The following is a 19741-nucleotide window of genomic DNA, read 5'->3' as shown; positions in this document are numbered from 1 at the left end:
TAATAGACACATTTATGTTACAATAAATACAAGTCTGAATGTATGATTCTACAGACTTGCCCAATAGTTTCAATAATTATAAAGAACTCCCCTTCCAACACATGGTTTATGATAGAAGCATCTCTTTAGACAACACTTTAGAAGGACAGATGAGAAAGATAATGATTTGGACAAGAATGTAGTGACTAATGAATAAAGAGCTGAAGAACAGCAACTAAAGAAATGCTGAAATACTGAAGTTTACAAGACCAAAAGAAAATCGCATCATTTAACAGAATAAGGGCATTTATTCATTTTGGATACCTGTCCTGTTCAGGCTAAATCAAAAGAAAAAAGAGAAAAAAAAGGAGACCCAAATACACGGAATACACACACATAAGTAAAAGACAATTATCAGACAGATTTGTAAAACAAAAATAGCTAAATACTGTAACACCAACCTAATTCTGGTCTTCACTGGCTTACTCCAAAGAAAAGGCAGAAAAACACATGCATACACACAGTGTCCCTTCTCACAATACACTACATTAGTCATACTGCTATTTAATGACAGTCTTTCTTTTGTGAATATTACATGCCTAAAGAGATAAACTTATTGGGTCCAGAGAAAGCATCTAAGTATCAGCATCTTTCTCACAAGAGAAATAGGCTTCAAGAACAAAAGTCCCTGTCAGAGTCTGCAAATAAAGTGAGGATGGTCAGTAACTTCAAGTCACATTTTCCCTAGAAAGAGATTATATTCTCAGTACCTGTCTACTGCTACCACTACACTCTGCGAACTGGTCTCTCCCACAGACTCTTGAATGCTTGCCATATGGCGTTTATCAGCTCCGCTTCCAACAAGGTTACCTGCAATAAAAGCCATTTAAAACCAGTATTTAGCATCATGAAATCGTGGCTTTATATTAACCTTAACTTTATACAAGTAGGCAAAGAAAAGTGACTACTGCTTCCAATTAGCTTGTAATTTACATGGAGCAGATGGTGCCTTTGCCAGACTGGTACAAAATTAAACATCCAGTAACAAGTATGTTTTTTTTTTTCCTTAGGGCATTGTGTTTTGACCATCATGTTTATTAAGTTAAGATGATTTAATGCTGTTAATAAAAATTGGAAATGATAAAATATTTTTTTAAAATATTAACTCTAAGTCAGATACAAACAGTTAATGCCGGGCACAGTTCAGTTATATTCAACATGATCATTATGTATAGCATGAACTCCAGAGCATGTTCAAATTAGAAGGTTTCCTTGATGGTTTTCCAAAGATTAAGGCAACTTGTCTTGTCCCTCTAATTTACAGCTTAAAATCTAAGGTTTGGTTTTTTTGCACATAATGCAGGAACAATAGGAACTGGAACGGCAAGCCCAACATGCAGAGATAAGAAATTCCATTGGAAAACCAATTATCAATCATTGAAGCCATTTATCTTTAGGAACTAATATATGTTTATGTTTTTACTATTAAAAACAAAGTGTAAAAAGAAAGAACTAATAATACTGGTAACAAAACCATGACTTAGTAAGTACGGTAAAACAGTTTTGACAACAACACGTTCCAGCAAATAAATCTGGAGGAGTTTTGTTAAATAGCTTAACCCAATTAGTAAGTTAGAACATATTTGTTAATTACTAATACATCTTGAAATATACGATTCAATTTTTTTTAGTTTCATTAATCCAATACAGCTTCCCCTGGAATCAAGTAAATATATTTTAATAATTTATAACATTGTGCTTTCTTAGCCATCATACTTCACTTACATGTGCACCTCTGAAGTCCAAGATTATTAATCTTACCTAATCCCAGGCCCATAAACTCCTCCCCTCCAGATGCATAGCCTTTAATGCTTCCTTCCCTTTCACGCCCAGAGCCAGATAAATACCGAGTTTTCACCCCAGTTCCTATAAGTTGTGCTAGTTCCAGCTGGCTAATACATTTCAAGATCTAAAACCAAAAGATGTTTAAACATTGTGTTACTGGATACCATTACATTTTTATTCTTAACATATAAATATATTTAATATTTATAACCTTCCCACGTTCTCTAACCTTTAAAACAACTTTGACAACAATAACAGTTTTGATGTAGCTGAAACATTACTAATACAACTGGAAATACAGTTCAGTGATTCATTCAAGATCACCAGCTGCCACGAATCATTCTAACATGAGAAAAAATAAACAGTACCCAAAAATCTAACTTGGATCTCTAACTACTAGAGGGAACCTTTTTATTACTTCTCACAGCATCAACCTTCAAAACTACAAACAACTGGAGCAGATCTTTTAGAGAGTTCATTGTCCCAGAGAGATGAAAAGACTGGAATATTGCAGCTACCACTTTGAGTAACAATGTTCCAACATAGACAGTGAAAATGCCAAAATTGTGCCTTGCCATCAGCACAAAATTGACTATCTCTTCTTTCTTACTCCCCCACTGCAACGTCCCTTGGACTGGCACAAGCATTTGTGAGGGTATGCTGTAAGCCAGGTCCAAGTAATTTGTCAGTTAGAGTACCTTTTGGCACATATTATCATGTACCCAAAGACTATTGCCAGAGAGCATAATGCAGCAGGAATGCCCCTTTTAGCAACACCACAGATTTAGATCTGATTAAAGAACTCCTGGAAAATATGCTTTCAGAAAATACCCATGATCCTGACAGCCTACGCTTAACTATCGCCCACCAACTTATTTTAGCCCTAATTTTTCATGTGATCGTGGTATAAATGTTGCCAAACACTGCACAGACAAGTCTGGCCCTGTGAGCTAGAATATTTTTGTTTACATGAACAAGAACGCAACAGTTTCTGTGCAGAATTCTCTGAAGTCAAATGAGATTTCAATATGTTTTTAATTCCGTATCAAAAGCACCTACAAAAATTACAATACTGGTTACACAGTGTCTATAGGGTCTGCCAAAAAATGCAGTGCATTATTTTATATATATACATACATACATACACACAGACATAAAAATCTCCACTTGCATCCACATTTTAAACAGGGTTCTGACACATGCTAGAAGCTAAATGCAGTTACTAAAGACTGAAAGTAGCAGAAGAACAAAATCCTGCAAGTTTTCAGAGGATAATGCAGTTGCACTATTTAAACGAATCAAGTTTTTACCTCATGCCAAGAGTTCCCAAGATAGTTGCCATCTGTGTGAGCAACTGTAATAAGTGTCTTAATGGTATCTATGTTCTTCTGTTTCATTTCTGTAATACTGGAACTGGCAGTCAACAAGGAAAAACGAGCAAGGGCCTGTACATAAGCATCTCGTTCAAGCTACAAGACAGAGAAACAAGCATCGTAATGAAGTCCCTGAAGAGCTAGAGAAAGCTACTTGCCCAGCATGCCTACACTATTTTCCTTCCATGTATAGTTGGCACTATTAGAGCACTTTCCAGCTGAAGGAGAGTAGGAGGCATGTTAGGAAACACTCTTATTAGAAGACTCAGCAATAAAAGGAAACCAGAATTGAAGAAAAGCTTGACAATATCAAGATGTTAAACTGAACTAAAGACAAGATGGCAATATTTTATTTTACCATTTCAAGAAAGTAGATGAGATGCTTCATTTTCTAAGTAGTCTGTAATTCTTCACCTCCCTCCCAGAGCCTACACTGCCCTTAGCAAGCCCCATGCTACGTCTTATACAAACCTGCATTCCAAAGATACAGGCTATTCTAATTGCACATCGTATTCCTTCCAAACAAAGGGATGCAACTTCTGTGTCATCACCGTTCTGCAAGCCAACACTGTAAGCTGCCAGCAATGGAGTCCATACAAGCTAAAGAAAGGAAGAAACTAAGTTCAGAAGTCTGTTACGATTTTAGCCCAAAACACTAGGTAACTGAAACCAAATATATCCAAAGAGTCCACCTGTTGCATTACCTAACTCTTCAGAGTAATTTTCCCTTTTTCCATGCTTAAAACTTTTAACAATGAGGAGACAAAGAGAACTTCACACTTACTTTGAACATGGGTCTGACATGATCCAGGTGAGTGGCACTAGTAAAAGGAGCCTTTGCGTGGCTTACGGCCTCCATGAGGGCTTTAGCTGTTTTAGCCATTTGTTCCATCTCCAAGTTGTACAACAACCTCCGCTGCTTCTCATTAGCTACACCTAAGGGGAACACCACACAGTTGCATTGTTTTCTTTTTTATAGGAACATATTCCACATCTTCGCGTTGAGCATCACAAAATATTAAATAAAGGTACTGCAAATGAAATCTAAAGATAAAAATCTTCCAGAACATTAGAATTCAGGAGGCTATCATAGGTTGCAAGCAAGGAACTCCAGCACTAAGACCCACACCCCAACTTAAGACTTTATTCTATACAAAATAACTAATTTAGCCCTTTACTTATGCCACATGTTATGACCTATTCACTGGAAGTCAAAGCAGCATACTCTATTAAGTCACTTTGCCTGTAAAAATGGATGGAAAATCCTTCATGTTCTCAGGCTGACATCCTCAAAACAAAACTAGCCCTCACCAACTTGATAAATTAATAACTTACTGTTTCTTTATCCTTATACTAAAGGTTGCAACTTCAATTTTCAGGCAAATCAATTTTGTTCCTATTTTGATCTAGGAAACTTGCAAATAGCACGGAAAACGCTGAAAACACCCCCACTGTGCTGAAGATTGAGAATTCACTAATTTAATTCAAATTAATACCAGCTATTCTGAGTAAAAGCAGAGTACAGCTGGGGATACTGGTTTCTAGTGTGCACTACACACAGAAGTCCTCATTTGGTCTAAATGAGGATAGGTGACTATAGATCATGACAAACTCTCTGATCTCTCTCTTTTTCAAACATTATCACAAGGACTGTGGCATTTACCAGCCTCTGAACTATGGCATGCTACTTGATAGGGTGACAAAACATAAACCAACCCAAAACAAAAACCCACCTGTTGTTTAGCACATAAACCCAAGAATTTAACTTGAAAAGTAAGTGCCACCTTCAGTTATTCTACTATTTTCCCCCCACACTTCTGTTTCAAAAAATCCAAAATCTAGTTTCCAGTGCTGCTCTGCAATGGTGCCAGATGCACTTACACAGCTATGTTTCCATCACAGAAGTATCAGTATTAAGTAATAACTGAGCCAGTTTCATTCCAAATATCTATATTAGCGATTCTAAATGTAATTCATGAATTGCACAAAGATGTTTTCAAAAAGGGATCTGAACTCCACTATTCCATCCTGAAAGTTACTGCAATAGTTCAAGAGCACTGTGGTCTTTCCAGTTTCTAGTTCCTTCTTACTTGGTTTACTACACTTGGTTGCAATTGCATATTCTTTTGTCTCCTTCATTGCCATTTTCTTTCCTTCTATTTCTTCATAGATTGTGGATAAATACTCTACTGGCAGGTCTTTACTGTCATTGATTCCTCGATTCATTTTAATGTATTGCTCCTTTGTCATTTTATTCTTTACCTGTAAAAAAGAATGGAAGTTGGGTATCAGATTTTGAATGCAAGTTCCAGGGAACTTTGAACTTCTACAAGTTTGGGTTTTTAATTTATACCTGTGGACTGTGCAAGTCTGTAGTCAGCATTATAATAAGAGTACGCCAAAACATAGGCGGTGTCAGCACTAGCAAATAGTGTTTGCCTAAGGGAGGAAAAAAAAACAAAACAGGCTTTTAGAGCCCTAATTCCTCAATCCGTTAGCTCTATTTCTACATGCAAGAAAAATACCCAGAAGGGCTATGCATTCAACTAAAGAGCTAACAGAGCCTGAAATTATTTAGAAGCGCATGAAGCCCCAAGTGTTTTAAAATGCAAAGAAAAAGGGAAAGAGTATAAAAGCATCTTCTTCTCAATGTTGAAAACTAGCAATGACCGGAACTTTCAAGTACATTCCCAAAAAATTATACGTTATCCTTCTTTGGGTAATCCTACAAAAGCTAAAGAACACCTTATTTTTTACTCCCAGGGTTTCATGAAGAATTATACAAAACCAACCCAGTGATGCACCAACAGGACTAAGGAATGGGAATGAATTAAGCCTTAACACCTAGCTAAACTTCACTGCTAGTTAATTGCATTAGAAACAATAGCAACACTGCCTGCTTGATGTCAACTAACATATACATGTTTTGTTCAACATCTAATGGGCAAGCAAAAACACATGTAACATCTTATTAGCTATTTATGCCATGTATGTTTAATTTTAGCAATTGCTACTGCTTATTACTGTTGTTTACACTTGACTGATCTACATTTGTTTAAAAACAGAACAGCTAATACAGAGACAATTTAACATACATTAGGGGCTTCCCTCTTCCAATAATTCCTTCTAGCAAGTATTTGGGATTTAATGAAATGTCAGCATCAGTATACTTTTCATCCAAAGTTTCCATTTTGCCTAGCTGCTGAAGAGGTTCAGCACCAATATTAGCAACGAGATCTGCTTCTCACACAAGCCTGTAGAAGTTCCTGACCTGATATGAGTGTGAGTTGCACCTTGTCCCTAAGGGCCACAAACTACACTGCCATTCTTCAAGCACTTATCCAATACAAGGTTTTGAATTACCGTTGGTTGCATTCAATATATCTAGCAGCAAACTTCTCCATTAATCTATCAATCTTCTGGGCTTCACCTGGCAGACGAAAACCTTCCAGGAATATACGTAGAGCAGAGACAAAGTCTTTTCCACAGAAATCAAGCTGGTCTACATAGGCATACATCACTTCCTTGTTAAACTTGTTGCTTTCCCCAAGAAATTCCCCTACTTGAGTCTAAAAACACAAGAGACAGTTATTACTGTGTAATCCAACTGCCAGATTTGCAAGACAGTTTATAGTACAAGAATTGCACAGCTGTCACTTTTGTAAGACTGATATACTTCACTGAGCAGGCAGAGCAACCATTAGAAGGATAAGAAACCAGTCTCATTAGAAAATGCCTTTAGTCTGCATATTCTTGCTTCCCTCACTCCCCAAAGCGAGATCTGCATTACTGTAGAGCCAAAGAAAGCTGAATTGTGCCCAATTTCACATGTAGTGGAGAATGCTTTGCCACTGCAGTAACATGATATTCCTTTGCTGGCAAGATACTGTTAATGCAAATAAAACGCATGTTCCCACTTACGGGAAAATCCCTTCAGCACTTTATTGTAAACACAGCTACTTTACTAAAAAGCCTGGGACAGCAAGTAAATGAAAAGTAGCATTGGTATTAAGTACCTTCATTAGAACCCTTGCACTTTCAGTTATCTATTAATGAAATATGAATTAAAGAGAGCGTGCACACAGACATCAGAAGACAGGGGAGAAGATGATAGAGGCAAGAGTATTAATTATCTTATAATACATGTAGTCTTACAGAACAGAGGCGCTCTTCTTGGTGCAAAAATTGTGCAATGTCCTCTGCTGTAGTGCCAAGCATTCCCTGCTCCTGTAGATACTGTATTCCTCTCTTTGGTTTTTTATTAAACCTACTCAGACAAAAACATGGGGAAACTGAGACATACAATTGGAAAATATCATAGCCTATAGAATTTCAGTTTTACAGAGCCCTTCTAAACCAAAGATTCTGTGCTGTAGCTCTATGTCTTTTTTCCAACTAGAAAAGAGTAGAGTCAAAGAACATGCAAAAAATGTTTTAACTATATCACACCATAGGCTACATCTCAAAAGGTACATTCAGTTGCTGATAAGCTTAAAAGTTATTGCTGGAAAAACTCACTTAAAAACTGACCCTTTTGAAATATTAAAAATTAGAGAGTTTCCATGAAACGTTAAAAATTTTGCTGTTAAAGACCTTTTTATAGCATTTACAGACATAACGATCTTCAAATTAATGAAAAAGTAGTAAATGGACAATGATTTAATTCTCCAAAAACTCTATTTCAACAAAAGACAACAAATGGTTTAAGAGCTGTAAGACAACACTAAGCCTGCCTGCTCAAATCAATTTCTCTCTAGGTGTACACACACTTTCCTCTCTTGTGCAGTTGAACCAACACAAAGGAAAGCTGTGAAACCACCCTCCTCTCCATCCAAGATTTTACTGAATTCCTTTTAACTACTACAGCCTCCAGCATTAGCTCTTGAGAACAGCAGGCAAGAGTCTTCAGCATTAAGATCAATTTGTAAGTGTCCCTGCAGGTTTGACTGTGTAAGACCATAACTAACAATATGGTTGTACTCATAGTTTTTTTTACTAGTGAAATTTTCCTGTCATACTGGACTTACAGTTCTATCCCATGTTCAATCATTTCCTTTTGTTGCTTCATGACTTCAAATTGCTCAGGATCATCTGGGACAGCAGTCTGGGTACCAACACTTCCAACTCCTGATGACACAGTGGAGTCCAAGGAACTGACACTACTCCGTCTCCCTCCACTCTCAAGGCATTTACCTTCAGCCATTTCCTGTTCAGATGGTTTATATGAACCTATTTATAAAGAAGGCAGGACTTAAAGTTATCCTGTTCAGTCAAAAGCTTTTAGTTGTAAAATTTTAGTAGAAATTTATGAGTCAATATTCATGTTTTACCATGTATACTTTTTGACAGTCTACACTACATGAAGATGCTGTATCGATGCAATTCTAAAATAATCATTCAAAAGACAGAAGAGCAGCAGAAGCTATGGAGAAATTATTGCACTTCAACTTAGTAACTGCAAGATTTGCCACGTCTTGTTCTATACAAGCCAGCTTTTATACTGTAGACAATGTCCCGGCTAAAGCTCTTAAAAGAGAACCTGGTTATTTGAACCAGACACCTGGAGAGTAGGTTCCTGCAACAACATTAACAATTGTTTGTAAATACGTCATTTGTATTAAAAAAATTGTTATGTAAAAACCTAGCATCAACACTTCCAAATAGCTTCTAAACACTGAATAAATACAAGGACAAACTTATTAAACGAATTAGTCTCTCCATAAGGAAACAACCTTACCCAAGCTAGCCTGATGATTGGGGTTCACAAAAAGGTCTTTGCTCCATTCTACCATACATTTTAAAATAGAAACCAAACATTCAAGTCCTTTTTTCCTCAGGCTTAGTTCCTAAAAAAAAAAAAAACACCAAACACAAAACCAACCAGAAACAAACACCAAAACCACAAACCAATATATGTATATCTACAAGTTTTTAGAAGGAAGGCATTACATCACACCATTCAAATCTTAAAGTTCGTCAGTTTGGGGAAGTCTATTGGTTATACAAAGTTTCTGCCCCTTGACTACTTAGGTTGGATACATCCAGGCCAAGGGCAACCATAACCAGACAGACAACAGAAGACATTCCAGCTGCTTTAAGCAGATTGTCTATTGACAACTGATGAGTACAACCAAGGGGCAATATACACCAAATCCTAAATGCAGCTTTGTTGTATGAATGATTATGACCATCCAGTAAGCCTCTACAGTGTCAGATCTCTCCACAAGCAAGACAAGTGTCTCGCTACCTCAGGTGTACAGTAAACAGTTCTATTCAAAGTCTGAAACAAAGGTCTCCTGGTTTTCACTTCCATTTTCTGGTCAAAGGACCACAGGGGAAAAAAAGAAAACAAAAAACCAACAATCAAGCAAGCATTGATACAATTCTAATCGAAGGTGTGAGGTGCACTCAGCTCTGACACCAACACTGGCACCAAGTTCACTTCAGCCCTGAAAGCCATTAGGCTGGGCTAGAAAAACAGTGCTATAGGCAAGGCCAAATGTCAGAAATACATGCTCTTACTGAAAGCAGTCTATACTTTACTCTCCCTCTAAGGACTGGGAAAGTACAATTTTAAAAATAAAATACTTGTGGTGGAGATAGGGCATAAAAAATTTGCAAAGCAAACACAAGACAAAGGTACTGCTGGTTCATAAGTCCCAGAAGGAAAGCCACTTGAGTAAGGCAGAGGAAAGCTCATTTGATTCTCTCTTCCATGGCAGCCCAACAGAAGAGCCCAGAGCAAGCCTCGTGTCACAACGCAAAAATGCGGCAAAATCACAAAGTAAATTAATCGTACTGCTTCAGCATCCAACTGCAAATGAGCTAACTAATAAAAAGTAAGTAACATCAGTAGGTTACAAACAATATGAATTATCAATAACTATGCAGAGACAGCACCATTTATGAAAAAATAGTACCTTATCTTCAAGGCTGTTTTTCTTACCTGTAAAGGCGTCATTCCCAACTCATGCCCACTTCCTCCCTGTGCGATTTTGGACAAATCATTTACAAGGCGTTCAAATATATTAGCAGCGTTTAAATCACAGTCATAGTTAACATAAATATCCACTACACACTGGGCATCTTGAAAATAAAAGAAAGTGCAAGTATTAGGATTCAGTGCAACAGCATTTTTAAAAAGAATCAGCCAGTTGAAGGAGGCAATGGGGATGAGTCCAGACATTTAACCTAAGCACTATGGGATCAAATTCAATTTTTCACACTTAAACATTGTACGTGGCATTTGTCTTCAGAATCATTTTCATCTGCTGCCAGAGGAAGTGACTGCTTTTCACAATAATGGAAATACCTGCACAAATTCTTGTTAAAGTCTGAATCACCATCCATTTGTGTTCAAAGGAGCTTGAAGAAGTCTCTAGAATATTCAGGAAGATCTCTTTGAAGAACACCTGTAAAATAAATGAGGTAAAGGACCTGATGATCTGAAACTTACTAGAACCATATCAAACGTACAAATTAATTTCTATTCAATAATTTCTCTTGAAGAATATAATCTCATGCATATTAGCATTTGAACACAGTAGAAATATACTAGTTTAGTAAGCAAACAAAACTAAGACATTAAGTTCCAGCTGTCTTTTTATCATTGCAGTATTTTTATTTGATAAGTACAGCATCATCCAAATGATAGATAAAAAGTCTCTCACCTCAATCTGCATCTTTAAATGGGTCTTAAAATTCGAAAGCAGAGTGAGAAAGATGGCAAGCGAGAGCTCAAATACATCAGGAACAGAAGATACTCCATTTTTAGATAATGCTACACAAAGATATTGCTTGATTGCGTTGATGAACATTTCATGTGTCCTGAAAACTGGCCCAGCATTCTGCAGTACTGAGAGAAGAAGCTGGAGAGACACTATCTTAGAACGCAATTCATGGGATCTAGAAAAAAATTCAACATTATTTATATTTTTATTGTATTTCTGAATACATACTTCTATTCAACATGAGCACTATAGCATTTTTTCCATGTCAGGAAGAAATGACTGCTATTCCAATTCATTTCGACACGGGGAGCAGAAGGGGTAGAAATCAGCCTGGAAGTGATTTTGGACAACATCTACCATCTTAACTTGGATATTTTCCAGGAGTATTAACATCTTCGATTAGGATATTAAATGCAACTCGGTGCTACTAAGAAGCGTTTTGCCACTCCCCCATCTAAAGCTTCACAAATACTATAGTCAAGGCCACTTCAACCAATAAGATTAATAAGCCCATTACAGAAAAAAAACCCCAAACCCCTCAAGTATTACATTTTTGATAATTTGAAGTAAGTTTTAACCCTAGATTCATCAAGCTAATGAAACAAGGGCCTGACAGGTGAATTTTGAATACCTGCTTTACTCTACAGCAGCTACTTAACTGTCTCCAAAAGCTACCTGAAGAAGACAGTGTAATAAATACAATCTCATTACTTGGGATCTGGTGGTCCATCACCAAGTGGTTTCATGGACAGCTTGCACAATGACCTGAACACAAGGAAAGCACCCTTTTGTAGAACATGGGAAAATTTGGCAGCAGCTTGATGTCCAGATACATCTGTTTCCTTGAGAGCAAGAAAGGCAACATTAGATCCTTAGTGAGACAAAGGAACAGAGTAATTAGGAAGATTCCACAGCTCCTCTGAGAATTAGCTACAGATTAAAAGAACAGTACATTTGGCAAAGTTCAAACTAAACCTGAACAGGACTACAAGTGATCTGGATCTTTTCACACATGTTGACTGACTCCTCCCTTCCTCCCCTACCCTGTATTAAAATACAACTATCATAATAAATTTTAGAACAGTTGTTTTCAATATCTACTTAAATTGCAGTTGCTGCTTTGTTTTCAAACCTGAGCAGGACACATACATTAAAGCTTCTGTCCCTTCCTTCCCCAAAATCCCACTGTATTAGTTGGCACAGTAAAAACATTTCTCCTTTCCTAAATATACATTAGCATCCAGTGAAGTTATTCACCAGATTATCAGTGGAGGAAACAGATTGCCCATCGTCTGGTATCCCATTTGTTTGTACATTTTCGTTACTAGAGCCAGAAAGAGCAATATCTGCAGTCTCTAATGCAGGTAGAGCCTTAACTGTTTCTGTTATCTGCTTTTCTTCAGCCACTAAAGGGGAAAAAGGAAAACCGATTAAAGTCACCCATTGAGCTTTTTTATCCCATGACTTTGTGAAGCTCTACAGTCAAGTGGGACAGAAGCAGCACTGGTAAACTAGAAAGTTTCTCAGCTACCAGCAAAAGAATAATATTGTGAGACAATAAAAACCTGTTCTTACTGCCTTAGTAGGTGTTCTGGACAGATACTTAGTAACTAAAAATAACTCACTCCTGTGATTATAAAAGCATGGAAAAGTTTGGCAATACACATGCATCTGTTTTACTTTAGAAGATTCTGCTACCTTTCACAGCTGACTTGACCACATCTTCCAAGATGCCTTTAACCATTTCCTTTCCTCCATCAGTTGTTTCCTCTAATGAAACACACAAAGAGATAATTTTGATTTTAGTACTTTTGTTTAGGAAGATGATTAAAAGGAGAAACATGACCGAGGCAGAAGGGTTAAAAATGACAGATTTTCTTCAGTAGGTCTCCTCTAAAGCCATTTCCAAGAAGTCATGCAAAAATACTCACTGATGTTATTTCCATTGTTTAAATCAAAGCATTGGTATTTTTAATGCAGTGATTTTGTCATTTGTACTTATCAACTGTTAAAAACTTTTAGTTTTGGAATCTCCTACGTTCCTAATTTAGATACAGTATATGCTTATGATAAGGTCTTCATAATACACATTATTTTTACCACAGGAATTCAATTACCTCAAAGTGATTCTGTCACTCCCCACGTACCATGATTATTCTCTTCCTTTTCTTCCCCTTTACCAACCTAATCAAGTCAAATTCCATTATAATTCTATATACATAAACTTTATATATAGTTTTACTAGAATTCTAGGGAAAACATGAGCCTTTCTTCAACGGTTATAACGGTGCAGACAGAAGCCAAGGATGGCCTGTATACTCTGAATAACTACTGAGAAAATGCAAGCGTGATTTGAGCCAATAACCCCAGTCACTTCTCCCCAAAACAGCCTAAAAGAGAATTTTCCAACAGAAACTTTGTAACTGAAAGCAATAGACACAACCTATTCTTGTTCACCTGATGCTGAAAGAGTCAGATCCTGCTCCAACTTCACGTGTCCATTTTCTGCCCTCTCAGGCTCACCGTTCGTTAACTCCACACTTACAGGAGCACTGGCTTTGCCTTCCTGATAGCTGTGCTTCAGCTGACCCATTTTTGGAGACCTGGTCACCACTTGAATTGCAGGAGATTGGGATTTTTACTGATTTGGTTTTTCTACTTCTCTGGATTCTTGTATCTTAAAAAACCAATATGAAAAAGTTAATCTAAGGCACAAAACATGATAAGCGAAAACAGATTTCTATGATGACTGATGTTCCTTTGTGAATTCACATGTTAACAAGAAAGAAACAGTGAAAATATAATCACTTGGCCAGTCAAATTAAAAAGATGCGCTTCGAGCTTATTTTAAAAGCATCCCATCATTTGTTTATACAAAGCCATTTGGCAGAAACTACAATGTGAAACCTTGTTATGAGCAATAAGCTTCATATTTTATTTTTAATCAGTCAGTATGCTACACTGCAGGATTTGACAGTTTTTTTAAAAATTACAAATCGATATCCAACTACAATGACAGGCCCATAAAAATAATAAAGTTTTCTGTTCATTTGTCAAGCCTAAACATTTGAGATGAGCAAAAGTAATAGTTACATACAGCTCGATTTTCCATCCGTGTAAAAATGACATTTAACATCTGCGTGAGGGTAGCTTTGGCAGTTGTCTGATTAATAAGATTTTTACTGGCCAGATGGATGTTGTAACAGGTTCTAACAGTCTGAAGAATTGTTCCTTCATGAATTTCTATATACGGACATGTTACTGCAGTGAGGAGAGCCTGAAAAAGTCCATAACACAGTAAAAATGAAATCTGAGTAAGTAGGCAGCAATAAACTTCATGCAGATCTTCCATAATAATCAGTGGGTTTGTTATGAAACACATTAGCTGATTATAAGACATCATAAGGAACTTCTAGTTCTTATCATTTCTTTGACATTTCAAATCAAAGAAAGTTTAACAGAACTTCCATTTCTGTTCTCTCCTGAGCTGTTAAAGTGTTTTATCACAACTAGTTTTCCACTAAAGGAGATATTCCACCTCCAAACAAAACAGTTATCATGATATTCTACAGCTTCATTTCTGTGAAAGGGCCAATTGGTCTATACCACCATCAGATTAGATTACTAGAAGGTTCACCAACTTCTAACATCAGCTATGTTAGCCCACTGGGACTATTATGCCTTGTTGAGAAGATACGCTCCAGATCTCTCTGGAAAAACGGACATAAGAGCAGACAGACTAGAGCAGCAGGCCATGATACTGCATCACAGTTACAATGCCTTCAGTTGAAGGCTGATAGCAATTCATTGGCCTAATGAATATGGGCATTACTAGCCTAGAAGATGAACATCGAGCTGTCTGCAAGATAAAGTATCCAGGCCATGGCTCATCCCAGAAAGAAGGACAAACATTTATAAAGTAGTCCCTTATGTTCTGCTTCGCCAAGAAGAAATACATTTCACACACCAATTCCGACGTGGTGACAGCCTCCCTGAATTCAATGACACATCTAACAGCGTGAGAAATGAAGAAACTGGGCCCTAAGTAGTGCTTTGCATAAAATCTTTTTCAGTTACAAAATCAAAGACAGAGAAAGCAAATTAACATTGCACCAGAATGAACCAAATAAAATACCTTAATTATCTGCAGCTGTACTCCTTCATCTGTTTGAGGACCCTGAAAGCAATTGCAAATGGTTTCAACTATTCGGTCAATCAGTCGTTTTCCAGGAGCTCCACTGTCTGGAGCATTGCCAGTGATATGTCCATATGCAATGAGTTTCTAGGTAGAAAGAATGCAGGTTAGACAATTATATGCTATTAAGTAAAAGACAGTTAAGTACAGCATAAAAAGGGGGTTTTAGTCAGCATACCTCACTTAACCAGTTATAACACAAAAATTTAACACCATCAGTAGTCTGCCTACCAAATACTTGGACTGTTCACACATCAGGACAAAACAGATTCAGTAAGTGATAATACAAGCTTTTTCCACCCAGACCACTTCTTCCTATGGTAAGCAGACGAAGTTTTTTAACATCAATCTTTGTACCTATTCACAACAGAAAGGTTCTGTTCTTAAGATGCATTTGTTTTTTCTGTAAGAATCTAAGGAGGAAGAAGGTAGACAGATTCCAGAGTCTGACCTCCCATCACATCAGCACTACAAGAAACAGCATGGTAAATATTCCTTTTGGAGCACCACAGGTGAAACATGTTTACTGAATAATGGAAGCATTCATGACCTTCAATAAAGGCTTGCTTCACTACAGAACAACAGAGACACACTTCTGACTTTGACAAGATGCACTTTCAGCCAAGCCTGATAATAACCCATTTTGCATGGTTTATGCATCTAAGTAGGCATAGTGGGTATCTGCCCAGCTGTATGTACTCAGGACAGTATTACTTCTTCACTCTAAGAATGCCAACAGCACACAAGATTTTTGCAACTGCATGTTTGTCCACTTCACTCTGTCCAAGTTTAAACAGAACACTTACCTGCAAACAATCCAGGGAAGTACTGACAATGCGTGGAGACTTTGACTGGCAGGCCAGTTCAAATGGAAGGAAATACTTACCTGCTTCAATGAAGTTTGCTTTTGGTGGAGCAGCAGTGCCTTCTCTAGGTCAGATAAGAAGAGTTATTATTTTTTCTAAACATGTATATCACAGCAAACTACACTTCCTCCTTTTCTAAATTTAAAGCTGAACAGTACATAGCAGCATACAAATGTAACGCAAGTTTCTCGCACACATACTTTCTTAAAGTTCCATTTTCTTTAAAAATCACGCAAAAAACACTTTACATTTATTTATATTGCATCTGATCTTTTTCATATATTCTTCAACTTAACTCTTCCCTCACTACACTCTAACGCTGTCCCACTACCTGAAACACTGGGAAACTCCTACACAACTTAATGATAGAGCGATCGAAGTTATTCTGAATTAAACAGGGCCCATATGAGGAATACTAAGCAAAGAGAAACACATTTGGGTTCTCATTTTAAATCATAGCACAGTGCTGGAAAATTGTTTTAAAATTTGGATTTAAGTAATATTTCAATTGATATTCTTGATCTAGGTAGTTAAGAGCATATACTATCAAATAGAGGATACCTACTGCTCTTTATGATTTCCTATCAGGCTATATTAAACCCAGTAAAAGGATCTGAAAAACTAGCACCTTTTAGAAGTTCTGCAATTTTTTCATAGTGAAATTCGGAGGCAGTTATGGCTTGAGTACCCATAGCCACAAACATCGTGTAATTGGAACACATGGGCCATATCTTGTTTTTGGCAGAAAGGTGTGTAACTGGGTATTCACAAACTCATTGCCATGATGTATATACATTCTTACATTTCCACTATTAAATTATTCCACTTGCTGTTTTCTGGCATAGTTTACAACAGTTAATAATTTACCTTTGCTTTTCCAGCTCAGTTTTTATTTCATCTGGAAGAAAGAAAAAAAAAAAAATCAAAGCATTTAACACCCAACATAAACTATCATTAACACAAATAAGGAAAATGTAACAAAGCAAAACTGTTTCAAACCAGAAGTCTTACACTTCAGTATTTGTTATTCCTTTCCTCTAACATCTTCAGCTTCAGAAATTGTAGACAGTTACACCATTTATTGGAAGGCATATCTCTCAACTTCTACATGAAAAAGCTAATTTTTCCAAATATTTTTAACAAAAGATGTCTTTAGAAAACACAGGTATAGTATGCAATTTTTTTTCAAGAGTAGGTCTACATCATAGAGAGCTCAGGTCTGCAGAAGTCTTTAAGCCACTGCATAAGCCGTAAGCTCAATGCATTAGACCTTCCTGTTAACTACAATGATAGTTAGCCGCTTTTGTTAAATGTCACAATATGACATCAGCTGAACAAACAAACTCTCCGAGAGAGAAGGAATCTTAAATGCATGCTGTCATTTTGCCAGCAGAGCTTTTTTTTTTAATTACAATTTTTAGGGAGCTTTTCATAAAAATCAAATACAGGGAAAAAAGTATTTCTTTCATTTCTATTGTATACAGGAGCAAATCCGAAAGATCCTAGTATGGCTTTTTGAGGATTTCTAACATATCACCATGATGCACAACACAGACCAGAACTGCACTACACCAGACACCGCAGAAGCACATACTTTGAACACTGACAAAAAATATCAAAAATAGCACACATAGTAAGGCTGCACAGCTACAACCATGTGGAATCCTGTCCATGCCACCCCATCTCACATGCCTGCAAATTATCATGCCCACAAAACTTGTTTCAATTGCAAAGCTACCAGAAACAGATCCTTCACTCAGTACTTGTTCTCCACAACTCTGGAGGGGCATCATTGTTTGGTATTAGATGTTCAGAGCTCAGATGATTTCAGCCCTGTCTGTGAACCTCCATAATTTCTTCTCTCTCAGAAGCATCAATACACAAAACATACCAATGAACAAGGACTGCAACAAACACATATTACAGTTTTTTGCACAATCCTGTTATTCAATGAATGTTACAAGAATTAATCCTTGCGGAGTATGCCTATTTTGTAACATTACTACCCCTATTTTATTGAGAAAATGGAAGCAAAATGCAGAGGAAACCTGTATAACTACAAGCTGTGAGTGATATCAACTACATCCAGGATGGGGACTTGCTATTCTGTCTGCCATCTCTCTCATTAATGAAAGCCAACACAGGCAGCAGTCACGAAAAAGGCAGTATGACATCCATTAGCAATAAATGATATAACAAGAACTGAAGGAACATTAGCCACCCTATAGTCAACAAAAGAATAGACAACAGAAAAATTGAAGAGTCACAGGCCCACAATGCATCATGGCTCTGCTCAGAAGCCCACCATTTTCTAATCAAGTCCATCATGCAAACAACCATGCCCAGTAGCTGTAAAGGAGAGACAATTTTCACTTTCCAATATTGCACAAGCCAGTGGCAAGGCAACAAGCTGAGCCAAGCGCAAAGCCCCAGTGCCTGAGATTTCAGAATTAGAAGTAACTGCAGCTCTGCAACACTGCAAACCCAGCATCGTCATCCCCTAATACTTCAGGCTTCAGCTGGTAAGGAGAGTCCACAGAATGGAGACTGTTGATAAGAAATAACCACGGGTCCCCATGCCAAACAGATAGACAATGCGAATCTTAACACAGCACCACTTCTTGGATCGCTGTTTTCTTCATTCCAGTATCCAGGATGGCTAGTGAGAAGTTCAAGTCAGCAAAATTTGAATTCAGTCCTCTTGATTTTATTGATTTCCCATCTTTAACACCATATTATGATCCACAGAGCTACTGAGGATAACATATACGAAAGGACCCACCAATTTATCGTGTCCCTATTTAGATCTGTCTTCCTATTAGAGCAGTGTACTCCTGTCACCTACAGGAGCTGGTTACTTAAAACAGAGTTTTCTGGGTAGCTTTACACATTCAGAATGCTTAGTCCTGCCTCCAGGTCTTGGCAGAGAAAGGCATATTTTAGCTACAGCCAGAATCCCAAGTACAGCAGGATGCCACCAAGGTGGTCAGCTATACCACAGTTAATGCTGTATTTCAGAAACCTTGCAGAACTAGGGTTTACAGTTTTTTCTCTTTTTTTTTTTTTTTTAACAATTGCAAAAACTCCACACTTTCTGAACTAAGTTTATTTTTTCCAAAGCAGAAAGACTGCCCAAGTTGGCCAAGTGGACCTCCTTGCACTAAAAATGATAATTTGTCTAGTTTGGAAATAAAAGGCTTGCTTAATTTGATAATGTTTTGGTCAGGTCAGACCAGACACCTTTTGAATACTCACAGGTATTTCTATAGCATATGAAATAGAAAGCTATTTTACCTATTAAAAAGTTGCTGCCAATTTTTTTCACCATTGGCAGATCAATAATGTGAATATCATCAGAGATACAGTAAAAAAATCCATATTTGATACATCTAGCTCAGTGAATGTGAGTTTTCTTTAGGGGTTTTCTTGTTTGGACAGTCACCCACTTCCCACTCCTCCTCAGCAGCTGCCACTTCAGAAGTTGTGGCAAAGCCTAACTTTTGTGATCCTTGAGCGGAAACTGAAACCTGTTCAGTGTCCACTAGTCTGGCCAGCTTATTACTCAAAACTTGTCTCAGTTAATCCAGCTCAGTTTTGGCATCCTTATTCCCACTGCACCCAGCCGATGGCAGAAGGAAAATTGAAGGTCATATACACCATCTTCATTCTATCATACTATTTGTGGGAGGTGGACAGCGAGGACCTGTTGGGTGGGGGGGTCCCTTGGAGGGGGGTCTCTTGGACAATTTGACT

The 19741-nt window shown here is 37.4% G+C and overlaps 1 pseudogene; it reads right to left on the bottom strand.

Moving 5' to 3' along the window:
• LOC132321193 (brefeldin A-inhibited guanine nucleotide-exchange protein 2-like) overlaps positions 1 to 16881 on the bottom strand; it is a 29214-nt pseudogene extending 12333 nt beyond the window's left edge.
• Between the last annotated feature and the right edge of the window lie 2860 nt (positions 16882 to 19741).

The sequence above is a fragment of the Gavia stellata genome, unplaced genomic scaffold (genome assembly GCF_030936135.1).
Source record: "Gavia stellata isolate bGavSte3 unplaced genomic scaffold, bGavSte3.hap2 HAP2_SCAFFOLD_113, whole genome shotgun sequence".
NCBI lineage: Eukaryota > Metazoa > Chordata > Aves > Gaviiformes > Gaviidae > Gavia > Gavia stellata.
The sequence above is the reverse complement of the archived record's forward strand: the minus strand, read 5'-3'. Positions and strand labels throughout refer to the sequence as shown.